This window comes from Diospyros lotus, chromosome 2 (assembly GCF_014633365.1).
Source record: "Diospyros lotus cultivar Yz01 chromosome 2, ASM1463336v1, whole genome shotgun sequence".
NCBI classification, from domain to species: Eukaryota; Viridiplantae; Streptophyta; class Magnoliopsida; order Ericales; family Ebenaceae; genus Diospyros; species Diospyros lotus.
In genome coordinates, this window is record NC_068339.1 from 13,947,983 (window position 1) to 13,969,203 (window position 21,221).

Consider the following 21,221-nt stretch of genomic DNA (forward strand, 5'->3'; position numbering starts at 1 on the left):
AACACCAAAAGGAGATGGTAAATTTGATGTATCTTGTAATTATTGTAATCAGGTATACAAATTCAAGCAAGGAGGTGGATATGGTACTTTCGCCCGACATTTGCAAACAAAGCACCCGCTCAAGGTTGGATTGAGCCGCGATCAAACACAAATATCCGGGTTTGCTACCTCTTCAAACTCTCCTCAATTATTTCATTATAATGAAGCTAATTGTAGGTCTGGTTTAGCTGAAATGGTAGCAATTGATCATTTATCTTTTAGTTTTGGTGAAAAAATAGGTTTTACTCGATTTTGTCAAAACTTTGTTAATCCTAGTTTTAAATCAATTCCTAGAAATACTTTGAAAAGGAATTTGTTAAAATTGTTTAAAAACTCAAAAATTGAATTGATAACATATTTTCAAAACAATAATATTAATGTTTCTATTTGTAGTGATATTTGGAGTGATCATTGGCAAACTCATTCATATATGGGTATTACTTGTCATTGGGTTGATGAAAATTATGTTTTACAAAAAAGAATTCTTGCATATCGATGTTTCGATGAAAGTCATAATGCTGAAAATATTTGTAGATTAATTCAACAAATTTTACAAGAATATAGATTAGTTAATAGAATTTTTTCAATTTCTTTTGATAATGCATCGGCTAATATTGCTTCTATTAATGAATTGAAAAGAATTTGCCAACCAAATTTTGGTGGAAGATTTTTTCATGTTAGATGTGCATGCCATGTTTTAAATTTATGTGTTCAAGATGGTATTAAGTCACTTAATTCTTATTTAGATCCAATTAGAAATGTTATTTCTTATATTTGGGTACACCCTCGAACTGCAAAAGCATGGGCACATTTTTGCACCTCCAATGGTCAAACCCCAAAACGTTTTTCAAAAGATGTCCCTACTCGTTGGAACTCAACTTTTAAATTACTTAATCAATCTTTTGAATATAAAGATTTATTGTGTTCTTTTGCAGCAAATTATATTCCACAATATCCTATTTTTCCAACTATGTAGAATGTTTGTAGTTCAATTTTGAATATTTTACGAATTTTTAATGATGCTACTCATACACTTAGTAGTGTTTATAAACCAACTTCACATCAATTTTTAATAGAAGCAATGAATGTGGCCGGTGTATTAATGGAAGGAATTAATGTTGAAGAAATTTGTCATGCTGTTTTAGAAATGAGAGAAAAATGGTTACGTTATTATCAATTTATTCCTGAAATTTTTCTTGTTACTATGGTATTTGATCCTAGGTGTAAATTTGATGGTTTCATTGAGTGTTTGTCTAACTATTATTCGTTGTTAGGATTAGAAAATAATGAAGAAATTGATGTGAATATTATAATTTCTAAGGTTAGAACTTTATGCAATCAATTATATGAAGCATATGTTATTGCTCCTAGTAGTGAAGAATCATTTCCATCCATGGCTTCGCATTCCTCTTCCTCCCAACCAATGAAATGGGGTCATAAATTTTTAGATCAAAGGAGGAAAAAACCTAGATCGAGCTCACATTCGGAGTTCGAAACTTATCTAACCACAGTTTTTGAGTTTGGTGATGATACAGGTTTAAATTTTGAAATTTTGGAGTGGTGGAAAAGGCACAAGGAGACATTTCCAACTCTTGCAATTATTGCAAGTCAACTTCTTGCAGTTCCAGCTTCAACTGTAGCCGTTGAACAAACATTCAGTAGTGGAGGCAACATTTTGGACGAAAGAAGATCAAAATTGGCTCCAGAATCATTGGAAGCTCAAGTTTGCCTCGATGATTGGGAAAGAGCTAACATGCGACGTCAAGAAGAACTTATCCATTCATCATCATCTGACGAATGGGTTAATGATGGTTCAACAACGGCGACTTCCGACTCCAATGAAGATGCGTAGGATCCAAGTCCATATTTTATTTTTTTTCACATTTGTAAAAATTAATTACTTGTATTACATTTTTGTTGTAATTATTTTTTAATAAAATTAAGTCTAATTCTATTTTTTATTTTTTATTTTTCACATTTGTAAAAATTAATTACTTGTATTACATACTTGTTTAGTTGTTTTAATTATTTTTAATGAAATTATTACTTATATTTCTTCAATTTTTAGTAGTGTTTTTTTATTAAAAATATGGTTGAGAATATTTATATTTACAATTACATTTAACAATTAAAAATCGAAACCAAACCGAACCGAACAACGGAACAAGGACCAAAATTGAATACAACAATATTTAAAAAAAATTAAAAAAATTCGGTTTGAACCGGAACCAGAACCGTTGACCGAACCGGCTCAAACCGTTGACCGAACCGGTCCAAACCGTTGATCGAACCGGCACGAACCGGAACCAAACCGTCCCAAACCGCCCTTGGGAGGTTCGGTTCAGGTTCAAAGATTTCTTGAACCGGAACCGGCGGTTCATGAACCGGAACCGGCGGTTCATGAACCGTGGCCATGTCTAGATTCAATAGGACCGGATTGGACCGAAATTAAAATTTTAATTAAAAATTTTAGATCAAAGATTAAATTATACAAGGGCAACACTGGACCAAGACAGTCCAATCCACTCCTATTAAATTTAGTGGAAATTGTAAAAATTAAGCCCCTCCTAAATACAAAATTCGTTTTTATCCTTTTTTTTACAAAAAAATATTTTTACCCCCTCCAAACAAATAGTTGCAAAAAATAGTCACTTTACCACTTTAAACCATAACCTTTGACTTTTCAACAATCAACTTTTATTAAAAATTAAGAATAAAGACAAAGATAGTGAATTCCCAAACTACCCTCAATACAAAAAAAAATAAAAGGGTTAAATTTCTATTTAACCCCCACAACAAACCCATAAACTTCCACCTCTTTTTAATTATTAAATATATATGTATTATTACATATAAATAAAATTAATTAACTAATAATAATTAAAAAAATTAAATATATATGTATTATTAAATATATAATTGAAAAATTGATATTCAATGATTATTATTTAATTTTTAAATTGTAATAATAATTGCAAATCATAATTATAATAATAAATTTTCAACTATTAAATTATTATTATTTTCTAGTAATTATTTTTTTTTAATTATTATTTTTTTAATATTTTAATAACTGGTTCGGTTTCGAACACATGTTCGGTTCCCCCTAAAAAAATAATTTACTACTAAATACATTTTTCTAATAATTATTATTTTTTAAATTTTTAATGCTAATGGAACACACTAATTCGAAAAAAATAAAAAATAATTAAAAATTTTCATTTTTGAGTTTTGTGGACCACAAAACCCGATGGCGAACTTTGTGGCCCACAATGCCTGATTTTTTTTTTTTTTTTTTTGCAATGAGATATTTTCAAAGTTGCCCAATAATAGTATCAAAAAATAAATTATTGTTAAGAAATTACACTTTTATTCTTGAGTAAGTTTATTACCATAGCATTATCTTTGTTTTATCCAATATTAGTTAGAACAATTGATTATGTATTGGTTGTGTTGATAGTGGATGGACATTCTCACACAAAGTGAAAGATAATGATGTTTGTTGTGATAAATACATTCAATTAACCCAATAAACGTAAAAAGACATCATTTTAGTGCTAATGGAACACACTAATTTGAAGAAAAAATCAAGAAAATTTTAAAAATTCATTTTAGGGTTTTGGGGGCCACAAAGTCCGATGGGACAAAGCCCGATCAGGCTTCGTCCACCACAAGGCCCGATGGGAAACTTTGTGGGTCATAAAGCCCGATGGGAGACTTTATGGGCAACAAAGCCCGATTTTTTTTTTTTTTTTTTTTTTTGCAATGGGATTTTTTTAAGTTGCCCACTAGTAGTCTAAAAAATAAATTATTGTTAAGAAATTACACTTTTATTCTTGAGTAAGTTTATTATCGTAGCATTATTTTTGTTTTGTCCAATATTGTCGACGTTCAATTTCGGCCAACCGTGATTCATTTTGGGCCGCAGTGAGTCAATCCAAAAATACCCAGAAGAAAGGAAACCCCCCCCCCCCCCAAAAAAAATTCCAAGCGTGTACACCAGAATCTTTACGTGGTTCGGCCAGAACAATGCCTAGTCCACGACCGCAGTCTGATTATTCTCTCAGAGCGGCGGTATCTGATTATTCCTCCTGTCCTTGCCCCTCATGGTCTCTTTGACTCTCATTTATACTGAGGGGCTTTTACAATTTAGATAATATATAAAAATACAGTGATTGTATAATGGGGGACAAACAGTTCTTATCGCCTTCACAAGACCGGGAGTGGGATCCTCATTACGAGGGGCATGGGCTGTTACAGATAAAGTGATCGAACCCTACCTCTGACTTCTCAGCAGCTTTGCCACTCATGCGAGCTGGAGGTTTTAGGACAGCGACCTGGATGGACCAGCGATCTGGAGGATATTTCAGGAGCTCGTTAGTCGATTGCTTGGAGCTCGTTGGGGGATTACCGGGAGCTCGCCATATGCTCGCTTTACGAGTTCCGGATCTTTGGTGGAGGCTGGACTTTCCTTGACGAGGTCGTCCGGGCCTTCTTGGCCTTGGGTGATTGGGCCGGTTTATCGGACCGAGTCTGGCCCATGCGGGGTGATGCGGGAAATACATATAACAAATATTAACAAGAACAATTGATCATGTATTGGTGTTGCTAATAGTGGATGGACATTCTCACACAAATTGAAAGATAATGATGTTTGTTGTGACATATACATTCAATTAACCCAATAAACGTAAAAAGACATCATTTTAATGCTAATGGAACACACTAATTTAAAGAAAAAAAATTAAATTTTTTTTTAAAAAAATCACTTTCGGGCATTGTGGGCCACAAAGCCCGATGGGACAAAGCCCGAATGGGCTTCGTGGACCACAAGGCCCGATGGGGGACTTTGTGGGTCACAAAGCCCGATGAGAGACTTATTGGGCCACAAAGCCTGGTTCTTTCTTCTTTTTTTTTGCAATGTGATTTTTTTAAATTGCCCGCTAATAGTCTCAAAAATAAATTATTGTTAAGAAATTATACTTTTATTATTGAGTAAGTTTATTATCGTAGCATTATATTTGTTTTGTCCAATATTAACTAGAATAATTGATCATGTATTGGTGTTGTTGATAGTGGATGGACATTCTCACACAAAGTGAAAAATAATGATGTTTGTTGTGATATATACATTTAATTAACCCAATAAACTTAAAAAGACATCATTTTAATGCTAATGGAACACACTAATTTGAAAAAAAAAAATCAAGAAGATTTTAAAAAAATTATTTTCGGGCTTTGTGGGCCACAAAGCCCGATCGGGCTTCATGGACCACAAGGCCCGATGGGAGACTTTGTGGGTCACAAAGCCCGATGAGAGACTTTGTGGGCCACAAAGCTCCTTTTTTTTTTTTTTTTGCAATGAGATTTTTTTAAGTTGCCCACTAGTAGTCTCAAAAAATAAATTATCGTTAAGAAATTACACTTTTATTCTTGAATAAGTTTATTATCGTAGCATTATATTTGTTTTGTCTAATATTAGCTAGAACAATTGATCATGTATTGGTTGTATTGATAATGGATGGACATTCTCACACAAAGTGAAAGATAATAATATTTGTTGTGATATATACATTCAATTAACCCAATAAACGTAAAAAGACATCATTTTAATACTAATGGAACACACTAATTTGAAAAATAAATCAAGAAAATTTTTAAAAATTATTTTTCGGATTTATGGGCCACAAAGCCCGATGGGACAAAGCCCGATCGGGCTTCATGTACCACAAGGCCCGATGGGGGACTTTGTGGGTCACAAAGCCCGATGAGAGACTTTGTGGGCCACAAAGCCGGATTTTTTTTTTTTTTTTTTTTTTTGCAATGAGATTTTTTTAATTTGCCCACTAATTGTCTCAAAAAATAAATTATTGTTAAGAAATTACACTTTTATTCTTGAGTAAGTTTATTATCGTAGCATTATATTTGTTTTGTTTAATATTAGCTAGAACAATTGATCATGTATTGGTGTTGTTGATAGTGGATGGACATTCTCACACAAATTGAAAGATAATGATGTTTGTTGTGATATATACATTCAATTAACCCAATAAACGTAAAAAGACATCATTTTAATACTAATGGAACACACTAATTTGAAAAAAAAATCAAAAAAATTTAAAAAAATTATTTTCGGGCATTGTGCACCACAAAGCCCGATGGGACAAAGCCCAAACGGGCTTCATGGACCACAAGGCCCGATTGGGGACTTTGTGGGTCACAAAGCCCGATGAGAGACTTATTGGGCCACAAAGTCGGATTTTTTTTTTTTTTTTTTTGCAATGGGATTTTTTTAAGTTGCCCACTAGTAGTCTCAAAAAATAAATTATTATTAAGAAATTACACTTTTATCATTGAGTAAGTTTATTATCGTAACATTATATTTGTTTTATCCAATATTAGCTAGAATAATTGATCATGTATTGGTGTTGTTGATAGTGGATGGACATTCTCACACAAAATGAAAGATAATGATGTTTGTTGTGATATATACATTTAATTAACCCAATAAACGTAAAAAGACATCATTTTAATACTAATGGAACACACTAATTTGAAAAAAAAATCAAGAAGATTTAAAAAAAATTATTTTCGGGCTTTGTGAGCCACAAAGCCCGATGGGACAAAGCCCGATCGGGCTTCGTGGACCACAAGGCCCGATGGGGGACTTTGTGGGTCACAAAGCCCGATGAGAGACTTTGTGGGCCACAAAGCTCCTTTTTTTTTTTTTTTTTGCAATGAGATTTTTTTAAGTTGCCCACTAGTAGTCTCAAAAAATAAATTATTGTTAAGAAATTACACTTTTATTCTTGAATAAGTTTATTATCGTAGCATTATATTTGTTTTGTCTAATATTAGCTAGAACAATTGATCATGTATTGGTTGTATTAATAATGAATGGACATTCTCACACAAAGTGAAAGATTATAATATTTGTTGTGATATATACATTCAATTAACCCAATAAACGTAAAAAGACATCATTTTAATACTAATGGAATACACTAATTTGAAAAATAAATCAAGAAAATTTTAAAAAATTATTTTCAGGATTTATGGGCCACAAAGCCCGATGGGACAAAGCTCGATCGGGCTTCATGTACCACAAGGCCCGATGGGGGACTTTGTGGGTCACGAAGCCCGATGAGAGACTTTGTGGGCCACAAAGCCCTATTTTTTTTTTTTTTTTTTGCAATGAGATTTTTTTAATTTGCCCACTATTAGTTTCAAAAAATAAATTATTGTTAAGAAATTACACTTTTATTCTTGAGTAAGTTTATTATCGTAACCAAGATTGTTAAAATCGGGATTTTAAGTGGGATCGACAAAGGGTCCATAAAATCGTATCGTAAAATGGAATCGTAAAATCGTAAGATTTTAGAGATAATTAAAAATACCCTTTAATTTTTGTAAATATATGTTTATAATAACATAATTTTGTAGAAAATGAATTAATATCATTTAATAACCTAATTATTCCTTATTATAATTCAAAAGATGATATTTCCAAAATATAGCTCAAAAACTAGCAGGTTGGTATAAGCAATTTAAAGGCAAAATATAGGTAATTTAAAGGTAAAATATAGCTTAAAATTCTTTAGAGGATGCTTCCAACGTCTTCCATTAGATTTAGATTACAATTTTTTTCTTAATTTAACATTGATTAAATCAAGTAATATCCCGATTTGGAGTTGGGTGGTCCATTAATTAATTACTTGTTTGTCTTGATTTACTTATGCAATCAATATTAGATCAAGTAAAAATTATAATTTAAATCAAATAAATTGGAACTTATGCAATTAATGTTAGATGCTATGTGACATTGGAACTTATGCAATCAATGTTAAATCAAGTTCCAATTTAGAGACAAAATATAACAATTCATTGCATAAGTTCCAATGTCAGATGCTATGTGACATTGAGACGTTGGAAGCATCCTCTAAATTACAACTTAAATCAATGGAGGTCTTTGAATCGTAAAATCGTTTGGGGATCCTTGAAGCGTAAAATCGTAAAATCGTACATGTAAAATTGAGATTTTATAGGATTTTATCCCAAATTGGATTTTACATGGGATTTGAATCGTTTGGGGGTCTTCGAATCGTAAAATCATACGCATAAAATCGGGATTTTAACAACAATGATCGTAACATTATATTTGTTTTGTCCAATATTAGTTAAAACAATTGATCATGTATTGGTTGTGTTGATAGTGAATTGACATAATCACACAAAGTGAAAGATAATAATATTTGTTGTGATATATACATTCAATTAACCTAATAAACATAAAAAGACATCATTTTAATACTAATGGAACATACTAATTTGAAAAAAAATCAAGAAAATTTGAAAAAAATATTTTCGGGCTTTGTGGGCCACAAAGCCCGATGGGACAAAGCCCGATCGGGCTTCGTGGACCACAAGGCCCGATGGGGGACTTTGTGGGTCACAAAGCCCGATGAGAGACTTTGTGGGCTACAAAGCCCGATTTTTTTTTTTTTGCTTTTTTTTTTTTTTTTTTTTTTTTGCAATGAGATTTTTTTAAGTTGCCCACTACTAGTCTCAAAAAATAAATTATTGTTAAGAAATTACACTTTTATTCTTGAGTAAGTTTATTATCGTAGCATTATATTTGTTTTGTTTAATATTAGCTAGAACAATTGATCATGTATTGGTGTTGTTGATAGTGGATGGACATTCTCACACAAATTGAAAGATATTGATGTTTGTTGTGATATATACATTCAATTAATCCAATAAACGTAAAAAGACATCATTTTAATCCTAATGGAACACACTAATTTGAAAAAAAAAATCAAAAAAATTTAAAAAAATATATTTTCAGGCATTATGGGCCACAAAGCCCGATGGGACAAAGCCCGAACGGGCTTCGTAGACCACAAGGCCCGATGGGGGACTTTGTGGGTCAAAAAGCCCGATGAGAGACTTATTGGGCCACAAAGCCCGGTTTTTTTTTTTTTTTTTTTTTTTTTGCAATGAGATTTTTTTAAGTTTTCCACTAGTAGTCTCAAAAAATAAATTATTGTCAAGAAATTATACTTTTATTATTGAGTAAGTTTATTATCGTAGCATTATATTTGTTTTGTCCAATATTAACTAGAATAATTGATCATGTATTAGTGTTGTTGATAGTGGATGGACATTCTCACACAAATTGAAAGATAATGATGTTTGTTGTGATATATACATTTAATTAACCCAATAAACTTAAAAAGACATCATTTTAATGCTAATGGAACACACTAATTTGAAAAAAAAGTCAAAAAGATTTAAAAAAAATTATTTTCAGGCTTTGTGGGCCACAAAGCCCAATGGGACAAAGCTCGATCGAGCTTCGTGGACCACAAGGCCCAATGGGGGACTTTGTGAGTCACAAAGCCCGATGAGAGACTTTGTGGGTCACAAAGCCCGATTTTTTTTTTCTTTTTTTTTTCAATGAGATTTTTTTAAGTTGCCCACTTGTAGTATCAAAAAATAAATTATTGTTAAGAAATTACACTTTTATTCTTGAGTAAGTTTATTATCGTAGCATTATATTTGTTTTGTCCAATATTAGCTAGAACAATTGATCATGTATTGGTTGTGTTGATTGTGGATGGACATTCTCACACAAAATGAAAGATTATAATGTTTGTTGTGATATATACATTCAATTAACCCAATAAACGTAAAAAGACATCATTTTAATTCTAATGGAACATGCTAATTTGAAAAATAATTCAAGAGAATTTAAAAAATTTATTTTCGGACTTTGTGTGCCACAAAGCCCGATAGGACAAAGCCCGATCGGGCTTCATGGACCACAAGGCTCGATAGGGGACTTTGTGGGTCACAAAGCCCGATGGGAAACTTTGTTGGCCGCAAAGCTTGATTTTTTTTTTTTTTTTTTTTTGCAATGAGATTTTTTTAAGTTGCCCACTAGTAGTCTCAAAAAATAAATTATTGTTAAGAAATTACACTTTTATTCTTGAGTAAGTTTATTATCATATCATTATATTTGTTTTGTCCAATATTAGTTAGAACAATTGATCATGTATTAGTTGTGTTGATAATGAATGGACATTCTCACACAAAGTGAAAGATAATGATGTTTGTTGGGATATATACATTCAATTAATCCAATAAATGTAAAAAGACATCATTTTAGTGCTAATGAAACATACTAATTTGAAGAAAAAAATCAAGAAAATGAAAAAAAAAAATTCATTTCGGGCTTTGGGGGCCACAAAGCCAGATGGGGGACTTTGTGGGCCGCAAAACTCGATAGGACAAATTCCGATCGGGCTTCGTGAACCACAAGGCCCGATGGGGGACTTTGTGGGTCACAAAACCCGATGAGAGACTTTGTGGGCCATAAAGCCCTTTTTTTTTTTTTTTTTGCAATGGGATTTTTTTAAGTTGCCCAATAATAATCTGAAAATATAAATTATTGTTAAAAAATTATACTTTTATTCTTGAGTAAGTTTATTATCGTAGCATTATATTTGTTTTGTCCAATATTAACTAGAACAATTGATCATGTATTGGTTGTATTCATAGTGGATGGACATTCTCACACAAAGTGAAAGATAATGACTTTTGTTGTGATATATACATTCAATTAACCCAATAAACATAAAAAGAAATCATTTTACTATTAATGGAACACACTAATTTGAAGAAAAAGTCAAGAAAAATTGAAAAAAATTATTTTTGGGCTTTGTGGGCTACAAAGCCCGATGGGACAAAGCTCGATCGGGCTTCGTGAACCACAAGGCTCGATGGGGGGGCTTTGTGGCCCACAAAACCCGATAACAATGTGCAGTTTCGAAAATTTTTTTTGTCACCCAAATTAGTACAGATTTAGAATGATATCTATCAAAATATATTCTATTCACAATCACAATAATTCTACACAGCATTAATAAACAATGTGAATACAAAAATTATCTTAAAAAATAAAACAAATACAAATCAAATTAATATCTTGAGATTGAGTGAAATTATTTGTTGGAGAGAAAAAAATTTGTTGAATGGGACTTCAGTAAGGTCGTTGCGATTGATGAAGAAGATTGAATGACCCAACAAGTAAAAAGATTGAATATATGAAGAATTACTGAGTTTTGATAGTTTGATGATGGAGAGAAAGAGAGTAACGTGAGTGTTGAAAGAGGAGAGAGAAGAAAAGTTATATGAAAGAGACAAGGGTATTTTGGTAAAATAGACTAAGGACAATGTGGGTTTTCTATTTTAAAATCTCATTAAGGGTATTTTTGGTATCTTGCATAAAAGTGGCTATAAAGTGTAATTAGTTTGTTTGAATAGTCAAAAACGTTTTTTTTCTATGAAAAGTACAGAAACGATCTTATACATTTGAATTAGGTCAAATATGAATTCCTCCCATAAAAAATAATGTATTTTTACATTTTTTGACTTGATTAAAATTATAATTCACAAGAAATAACAATGGAATGATAATAAAACACAACCAATACATAATTAAGTGTTCTAACTACTAACAACATTGGATTAAATTGATGTAATGATTACAAAATTTATCTAAAAATAAAAGTATAATTTTTAAACAATAATTTATTTTTGGGACTATTGAATAACTTAAAAAAATACCATGCCCAATAAAAGAAAAAAAAAGGATAAAAATAACCATTTTAATAAAAAAAATCGGGCATTGTGGGCTCGAGTTTTGTGGGGCTATGAAACCTGATTTTTTTAATAAAAATGAATTTTTTTAATCTTTTTTTTGGGGGGGGCATGGGATTTTTCAAAGTTACCCAATAAAAAATAATGTATTTTTACATTTTTTGACTTGATTAAATTTATAATTCATAAGAAATAACAATGGAATGATAATAAAACACAATCAATAAATGATTAAGTGTTATAACTACTAACAACATTGAATTAAATTGATGTAATGATTATAAAATTTATCCAAAATTAAAAATATAATTTTTAAACACTAATTTATTTTTGGGACTATTGAATAACTTGGAAAAATCTCATGGTCAAGAAAAAAAAAGGATAAAAAAAACCATTTTAATAAAAAAAATTAGGCTTTGTGGGACAGCAAAACCCGGCTCGGGCTTTGTGGGGCCACAAAACCTGATTTTTTAATAAAAATGGATTTTTTGATTTTTTTTTTTTTGCCATGGGATTTTTCGAAGTTACCCAAAAAAAATGATCTATTTTTACATTTTTTTGCTTAATTGAATTTATAATTCACAATAAACAAAAATGGAATAATAATAAAACACAACTAATACATGATTAAGTGTTCTAACTACTAACAATATTAGATTAAATTGATATAATGATTATAAAATTTACCCAAAAATACAAATATAATTTTTAAACAATAATTTATTTTTGGTACTATTTGATAACTTGGAAAAATCCCATGGCCAAGAAAAGAAAAAAAATAACAAAATAACCATTTTAATAAAGAAAATTGGGATTTGTGGGGCCACAAAACCCGGCCAGGGTTTTGTGGGGCCATGAAACCTGATTTTTTAATAAAAATGGATTTTTTGATTTTTTTTTTTTGGCCATGGGACATTTCAAACTTACCCAATAAAAAATAATATATTTTTACCTTTTTTTACTTGATTAAATTTATAATTCACAAGAAATAACAATGGAATGATAATAAAACACAACCAATACATGATTAAATGTTCTAACTATTGACAACATTAGGTTAAATTGATGTAATGATTATAAAATTTATTCAAAAATAAAAGTATAATTTTCAAACAATAATTTATTTTGGGGACTATTGAATAACTTGGAAAAATCCCATGGCCAAGAAAAAAAAAAAAAAGATAAAAATAAACATTTTAATAAAAAAAATCATGCTTTGTGGGGCCACAAAACCCGGCCCGAACTTTGTGGGCACAGGTTTTGTGGAGCCATGAAATCTGATTTTTTAATAAAAATAGATTTTTTGATCTTTTTTTTTGGGGGGGGGCCATGGAATTTTTCAAAGTTACCCAATAAAAAATAATGTATTTTTACATTTTTTGACTTGATTAAATTTATAATTCACAAGAAATAACAATAGAATGATAATAAAATACAACCAATACACGATTAAGTGTTCTAACTACTGACAACATTGAATTAAATTGATGTAATGATTATAAAATTTATCCAAAAATAAAAGTATAATTTTTAAACACTAATTTATTTTTGGGACTATTGAATAACTTGGAAAAATCTCATGGCCAAGAAAAGAAAAAAAAAGGATAAAAATAACCATTTTAATAAAAAAAATCAAGTTTTGTGGGGCAGCAAAACCCGGCTCGGGCTTTGTGGGGCCACAAAACCTAATTTTTTAATAAAAATGGATTTTTTGATCTTTTTTTTTTTTTTTGGACCATGGGATTTTTCGAAATTACCCAATAAAAAATGATATATTTTTAAAATTTTTTGCTTAATTGAATTTATAATTCACAATAAACAACAATGGAATGATAATTAATAAAACACAACCAATACATGATTAAGTGTTTTAACTACTAACAATATTGGATTAAATTGATATAATGATTATAAAATTTACCCAAAAATACAAGTATAATTTTTAAACAATAATTTATTTTTGGTACTATTGGATAACTTGGAAAAATCCCATGACCAAGAAAAGAAAAAAAAATTCAAAATAACCAATTTAATAAAGAAAATCGGGCTTTGTGGGGCCACAAAACCCGGCGGGGCCATGAAACCTGATTTTTTAATAAAAATAGATTTTTTGATCTTTTTTTTTTTTTTTTGGCCATGGGACATTTCAATCTTACCCAATAAAAAATAATGTATTTTTACTTTTTTTTACTTGATTAAATTTATAATTTACAAGAAATAACAATGGAATGATAATAAAACACAACCAATACATGATTAAGTGTTCTAACTACTAACAACATTGAATTAAATTAATGTAATGATTATAAAATTTATCCAAAAATAAAAGTATAATTTTTAAACACTAATTTATTTTTGGGACTATTGAATAACTTGGAAAAATCTCATGGCCAAGAAAATAAAAAAAAAGGATAAAAATAACCATTTTAATAAAAAAAAAATCAAGTTTTGTGGGGAAGCATAACTCGGCCCGGGCTTTGTGAGGCCACAAAACCTGATTTTTTAATAAAAATGGACTTTTTGATTTTTTTTTTTGGGCAATGGGATTTTTCAAAGTTACCCAATAAAAAATGATGTATTTTTACATTTTTTTGCTTAACTGAATTTATAATTCACAATAAACAACAATAGGATGATAATAAAATACAACCAATACATGATTAAGTGTTCTAACTACTAACAATATTGGATTAAATTGATATAATGATTATAAAATTTACCCAAAAATACAAGTATAATTTTTAAGCAATAATTTATTTTTGGTATTATTGGATAACTTGGAAAAATCCCATGGCCAAGAAAAGAAAAGAAAAGATAAAAATAACCATTTTAATAAAGAAAATCGGGCTTCGTGGGGCCACAAAACCCAGCCCGGGTTTTGTGGGGCCATGAAACCTGATTTTTTAATAAAAATGGATTTTTTGATCTTTTTTTTTTTGTGGGCCATGGGATTTTTCAAAGTTACCCAATAAAGAATAAAGTATTTTTACATTTTTTGACTTGATTAAATTTATAATTTACAGGAAATAACAATGGAATGATAATAAAACACAACCAATACATGATTAAGTGTTCTAACTGCAAACAACATTGGATTAAATTGATGTAATGATTATCAAATTTATCCAAAATTAAAAGTATAATTTTTAAACAAAAATTTATTTTTGGGACTATTTAATAACTTGAAAAAATCTCATGGCCAAGAAAAAAAAAAGATAAAAATAACCATTTTAATAAAAAAAATCGGGCTTTGTGGAGCCACAAAACCCGGCTCTGGTTTTGTGGGGCCATGAAACCTGAATTTTTAATAAAAATGAATTTTTTGATTTTTTTTTTTTTGGGCCATGGGATATTTCAATGTTACCCAATAAAGAATAATGTATTTTTACCTTTTTTGACTTGATTAAATTTATAATTCACAAGAAATAACAATGGAATGATAATAAAACACAACCAATACATGATTAAGTGTTATAACTACTAACAACATTGGATTAAATTGATGTAATGATTATAAAATTTATCCAAAAATAAAAGTATAATTTTTAAACAATAATTTATTTTTGGGGCTATTGAATAAGTTGGAAAAATCTCATGGCCAAGAAAAGAAAAAAAAAGGATAAAAATAACCATTTTAAAAAAAAAAATCAGGTTTTGTGGGGCAGCAAAACCCGGCTCGGGCTTTGTGGGGCCACAAAACCTGATTTTTTAATAAAAATGGATTTTTTGATCTTTTTTTTTTTTTGGACCATGGGATTTTTCGAAATTACCCAATAAAAAATGATATATTTTTAAAATTTTTTGCTTAATTGAATTTATAATTCACAATAAACAACAATGGAATGATAATTAATAAAACACAACCAATACATGATTAAGTGTTTTAACTACTAACAATATTGGATTAAATTGATATAATGATTATAAAATTTACCCAAAAATACAAGTATAATTTTTAAACAATAATTTATTTTTGGTACTATTGGATAACTTGGAAAAATCCCATGACCAAGAAAAGAAAAAAAAATTCAAAATAACCAATTTAATAAAGAAAATCGGGCTTTGTGGGGCCACAAAACCCGGCGGGGCCATGAAACCTGATTTTTTAATAAAAATAGATTTTTTGATCTTTTTTTTTTTTGGCCATGGGACATTTCAATCTTACCCAATAAAAAATAATGTATTTTTACTTTTTTTTTACTTGATTAAATTTATAATTTACAAGAAATAACAATGGAATGATAATAAAACACAACCAATACATGATTAAGTGTTCTAACTACTAACAACATTGAATTAAATTAATGTAATGATTATAAAATTTATCCAAAAATAAAAGTATAATTTTTAAACACTAATTTATTTTTGGGACTATTGAATAACTTGGAAAAATCGCATGGCCAAGAAAATAAAAAAAAAAAGGATAAAAATAACCATTTTAATAAAAAAAAAATCAAGTTTTGTGGGGAAGCATAACTCGGCCCGGGCTTTGTGAGGCCACAAAACCTGATTTTTTAATAAAAATGGACTTTTTGATTTTTTTTTTGGGCAATGGGATTTTTCAAAGTTACCCAATAAAAAATGATGTATTTTTACATTTTTTTGCTTAACTGAATTTATAATTCACAATAAACAACAATAGGATGATAATAAAATACAACCAATACATGATTAAGTGTTCTAACTACTAACAATATTGGATTAAATTGATATAATGATTATAAAATTTACCCAAAAATACAAGTATAATTTTTAAGCAATAATTTATTTTTGGTATTATTGGATAACTTGGAAAAATCCCATGGCCAAGAAAAGAAAAGAAAAGATAAAAATAACCATTTTAATAAAGAAAATCGGGCTTCGTGGGGCCACAAAACCCAGCCCGGGTTTTGTGGGGCCATGAAACCTGATTTTTTAATAAAAATGGATTTTTTGATCTTTTTTTTTTGTGGGCCATGGGATTTTTCAAAGTTACCCAATAAAGAATAAAGTATTTTTACATTTTTTGACTTGATTAAATTTATAATTTACAGGAAATAACAATGGAATGATAATAAAACACAACCAATACATGATTAAGTGTTCTAACTGCAAACAACATTGGATTAAATTGATGTAATGATTATCAAATTTATCCAAAATTAAAAGTATAATTTTTAAACAAAAATTTATTTTTGGGACTATTTAATAACTTGAAAAAATCTCATGGCCAAGAAAAAAAAAAGATAAAAATAACCATTTTAATAAAAAAAATCGGGCTTTGTGGAGCCACAAAACCCGGCTCTGGTTTTGTGGGGCCATGAAACCTGAATTTTTAATAAAAATGAATTTTTTGATTTTTTTTTTTTTGGGCCATGGGATATTTCAATGTTACCCAATAAAGAATAATGTATTTTTACCTTTTTTGACTTGATTAAATTTATAATTCACAAGAAATAACAATGGAATGATAATAAAACACAACCAATACATGATTAAGTGTTATAACTACTAACAACATTGGATTAAATTGATGTAATGATTATAAAATTTATCCAAAAATAAAAGTATAATTTTTAAACAATAATTTATTTTTGGGGCTATTGAATAAGTTGGAAAAATCCCATGGCCAAGAAAAGAAAAAAAAAGGATAAAAATAACCATTTTAATAAAAAAAATCTGGCTTTGTGGGGCCAAAAAACTCGGCCCGGGTTTTGTGGGGCCATGAAACCTGATTTTTTAATAAAAATAGATTTTTTTTTTTTTTTTGACCATGAGATTTTTCAAAGTTACCCAATAAAGAATAATGTATTTTTACTTTTTTTAACTTGATTAAATTTATAATTCACAAGAAATAACGATAGAATGATAATAAAACACAACTAATACATGTTTAAGTGTTTTAACTACAAATAACATTGGATTAAATTGATGTAATGATTATCAAATTTATCCAAAAATAAAAGTATAATTTTTAAACAAAAATTTATTTTTGGGGCTATTGAATAACTTGAAAAAATCTCATGGCCAAGAAAGAAAAAAAATAATAAGAATAACCATTTTAATAAAAAAAATCGGGCTTTGTGGGGCCACAAAACCCGGCTTGGGTTTTGTGGGGCCATGAAACCTGATTTTTTAATAAAAATAGATTTTTTGATTTTTTTTTTGCCATGGGATATTTCAAAGTTACCCAATAAAGAATAATGTATTTTTACTTTTTTTAACTTGATTAAATTTATAATTCACAAGAAATAACAATGGAATGATAATAAAACACAACCAATACATGATTAAGTGTTCTAACTACTAACAATATTGGATTAAATTGATGTAATGATTATAAAATTTATCCAAAAATAAAAGTATAATTTTCAAACAATAATTTATTTTTGGGACTATTGAATAACTTGGAAAAATCGCATGGCCAAGAAAAGAAAAGAAAAGGATAAAAATAACCATTTTAATAAAAAAAAATCGAGCTTTGTGGGGCCACAAAACCCGGGCTATAAAACTTGATTTTTTAATAAAAATGAATTTTTTGATCTTTTTTTTTGGGGGGGGGGCATGGGATTTTTCAAAGTTACCCAATAAAGAATAATGTATTTTTACATTTTTTGACTTGATTAAATTTATAATTCACAAGAAATAACAATGGAATGATAATAAAACACAACCAATACATGATTAAGTGTTCTAATTACTAACAACATTGGATTAAATTGATGTAATGATTATAAAATTTACCAAAAAATACAAGTATAAATTTTAAACAATAATTTATTTTTGGGACAATTGGATAACTTGAAAAAATCCCATGGCCAAGAAAAGAAAAAAAAAGTATCAAAAAATGCATTTTAATAAAAGAAACTGGGCTTTGTGGGGCCATAAAACTTGATTTTTTAATAAAAATAGATTTTTTGATCTTTTTTTTTTTTTTTGCCATGGAATTTTTTAAAGTTACCCAATAAAAAATGATGTCTTTTTACATTTTTTAGCTTGATTGAATTTATAATTCACAATAAACAATAATGGAATGATAATAAAACATACACAATCAATACATGTTTAAGTGTTCTACCTACTAACAAAATTGGATTAAATTGATGTAATGAGTATAAAATTTATCCAAAAATATAAGTATAATTTTTAAACATTAATTTATTTTAGAGACTGTTGCATAACTTGAAAAAATACCATGGACAAGAAAAGAAAAAAAATAGATCAAAAAAACCATTTTAATAAAAGAAATCAGACTTTGTGGAGCCACAAAGCCCGACCTGGGTTTTGTGAGGCTACAAAACCTGATTTTTTAATAAAATAGATATTGATCTTTTTTTTTTTTTCGTCCATGGGATTTTTCAAAGTTATCCAATAAAAAATTATGTATTTTTACATTTTTTGGCTTAATTAAATTTATAATTCACAATAAACAACAATGAAATGATAATAAAACGCAACCAATACATGATTAAGTGTTCTAACCACTAATAATATTGGATTAAATTGATATAATGATTATAAAATTTACCCAAAAATTCAAGTATAATTTTTAAATAATAATTTATTTTTTGGACTATTGGATAACTTGAAAAAATCCCATGGCTAAGAAAAAAAAAAGATCAAAAAAATTATTTTAATAATAATTGAATAACAATTTTTTAATTATTTGATAATACATATATTTTCAATTATTTTTATTTAATCCATTTTATTTATTGTATATGTAATATTATTACATATATATATTTAATAATAAAAAAGCGAAGAAAGGGAACGAGCATGGGTTCGAGACTCAACTAGTTATTAAATTAAAAAAAAAAATAATTATTAAAAATAATAGTATTTATTTGAAAATACTAATAATTTAATAGTTGAAAATTTATTATTATAATTAAGATTTGTATTTATTATTACAATTAAAAAATAATATAAGAATCATTGAATAACCATTTTTAGTTATTTATTTAATAATACATATATATTTAAAACTTTTAATTATTATTATTTAATTAATTTTATTTATATATAACAATAGATATATTTAATAATAAAAAAGAGATGGGGGACTCACCGTGGGTTCAAAATCCACCCAGTAATTAAATTATTAAAAAATAAGAATTCTATTGAGAAATAATAATAATATTTTAATAGTTAAAAATTTATTATTATAATTATGAGGGGTTTCTCGGATTTCTTTATGGGGTAAAATAGAAATTCAATTCTTTTGTTTGTTTTATATTGAGGGTAGTTTGATAATATATTGTCTTTATTTTTATTTTTAATTTTTAATTAAAGTAGAGAGATGAAAAGTCAAAGGTTAAGGTGAAAAGTGGTAAAGTGATTATTTTTTGTAACTATTTGTTTGTAGGGGGTAAAAACGTTTTTTTGTCTAAAAAATGCTAGAAACGAATTTTCTATTTGTGGAGGGGTTATTTTTTGCAATTTACACATTTTTTATTTGGTAACTTTGAAAAATCTCATTGCCAAAAAAAAAATTGAAAAAATCAATTTTTTTAAAAAAAATCAGGTTTCATGGCCCGATGACGTTGTGCAGTTTTGAAAAATTATTTTTTCATGGAAATCAGTATAGATCTGGAATAATATCTATCAAAATATGTTTTATTTACATCCATAAACATACTACACAATATTTATAAGCAATGTGATCACAAAACAAAACAAATATAAATAAAATCAATTCTTAGAGATTCAGTCAGTGAAATTGTTTGTTAGAGATAAATAATTTTGTTGAGTGAGATTTCAATGAGATCGCTGTCATTAATGAAGATTGTTAAATGACCCAACAAGCAAAAAAATTGAATGTATAATGAATGATTGAGTTTGGATGGTTTGACAATGGAGAGAAAAAGAGTAACGTGAACGTTAGAAGATGAGAGAGAAGAGAAATGCAATATGAAAGAGACAAGGGTATTTTAGTAAATGAAGATAAGGACAATGTGAGTTTTCTAATTTAAAATCTCATTAAGGATATTTTAGGCATTTCATATAAAAGTGGGTATAGAGTACAATTAGTTTGTTTGATTTGTCAAAAATGTTTTTTTACTAGAAAGTGGTTAAAAACAATTTTTTAAATTTCTTTTAGGTTATTTATGAATTTCTCTCAAGTAAATATTACTGTAAATATAATAGTTACTATATAAATACTATATTTATTTAATATAAATAGTAATTTATTTAGTCTTCAGTTTAAAATTAGAACTAGACCGAGGGTTGATTTTTTTAATTTTTTAGATTAAAGACCAAACTGGAATTATTTAATTTAGGATCAAATAAGATTTTTTGATTCGGTTCAATCTAGTTTTTTAGTCCAAAATTTGAACACCCCATCGAGGAGATGTTCTCTCTCTTAAACAAATGTCATTTAAACATCATTTAACACCATTTATATTATGTGAATTGAGTTAAATTCATCTTAAATTAAATCTTAACTCTTAAAGTCAAAACTTTAACAGCATTATACATACTATGTTACTAGGGTTCTTGCATTTAATTAATTCGGTGGGGTAGAGTTCTTCAAT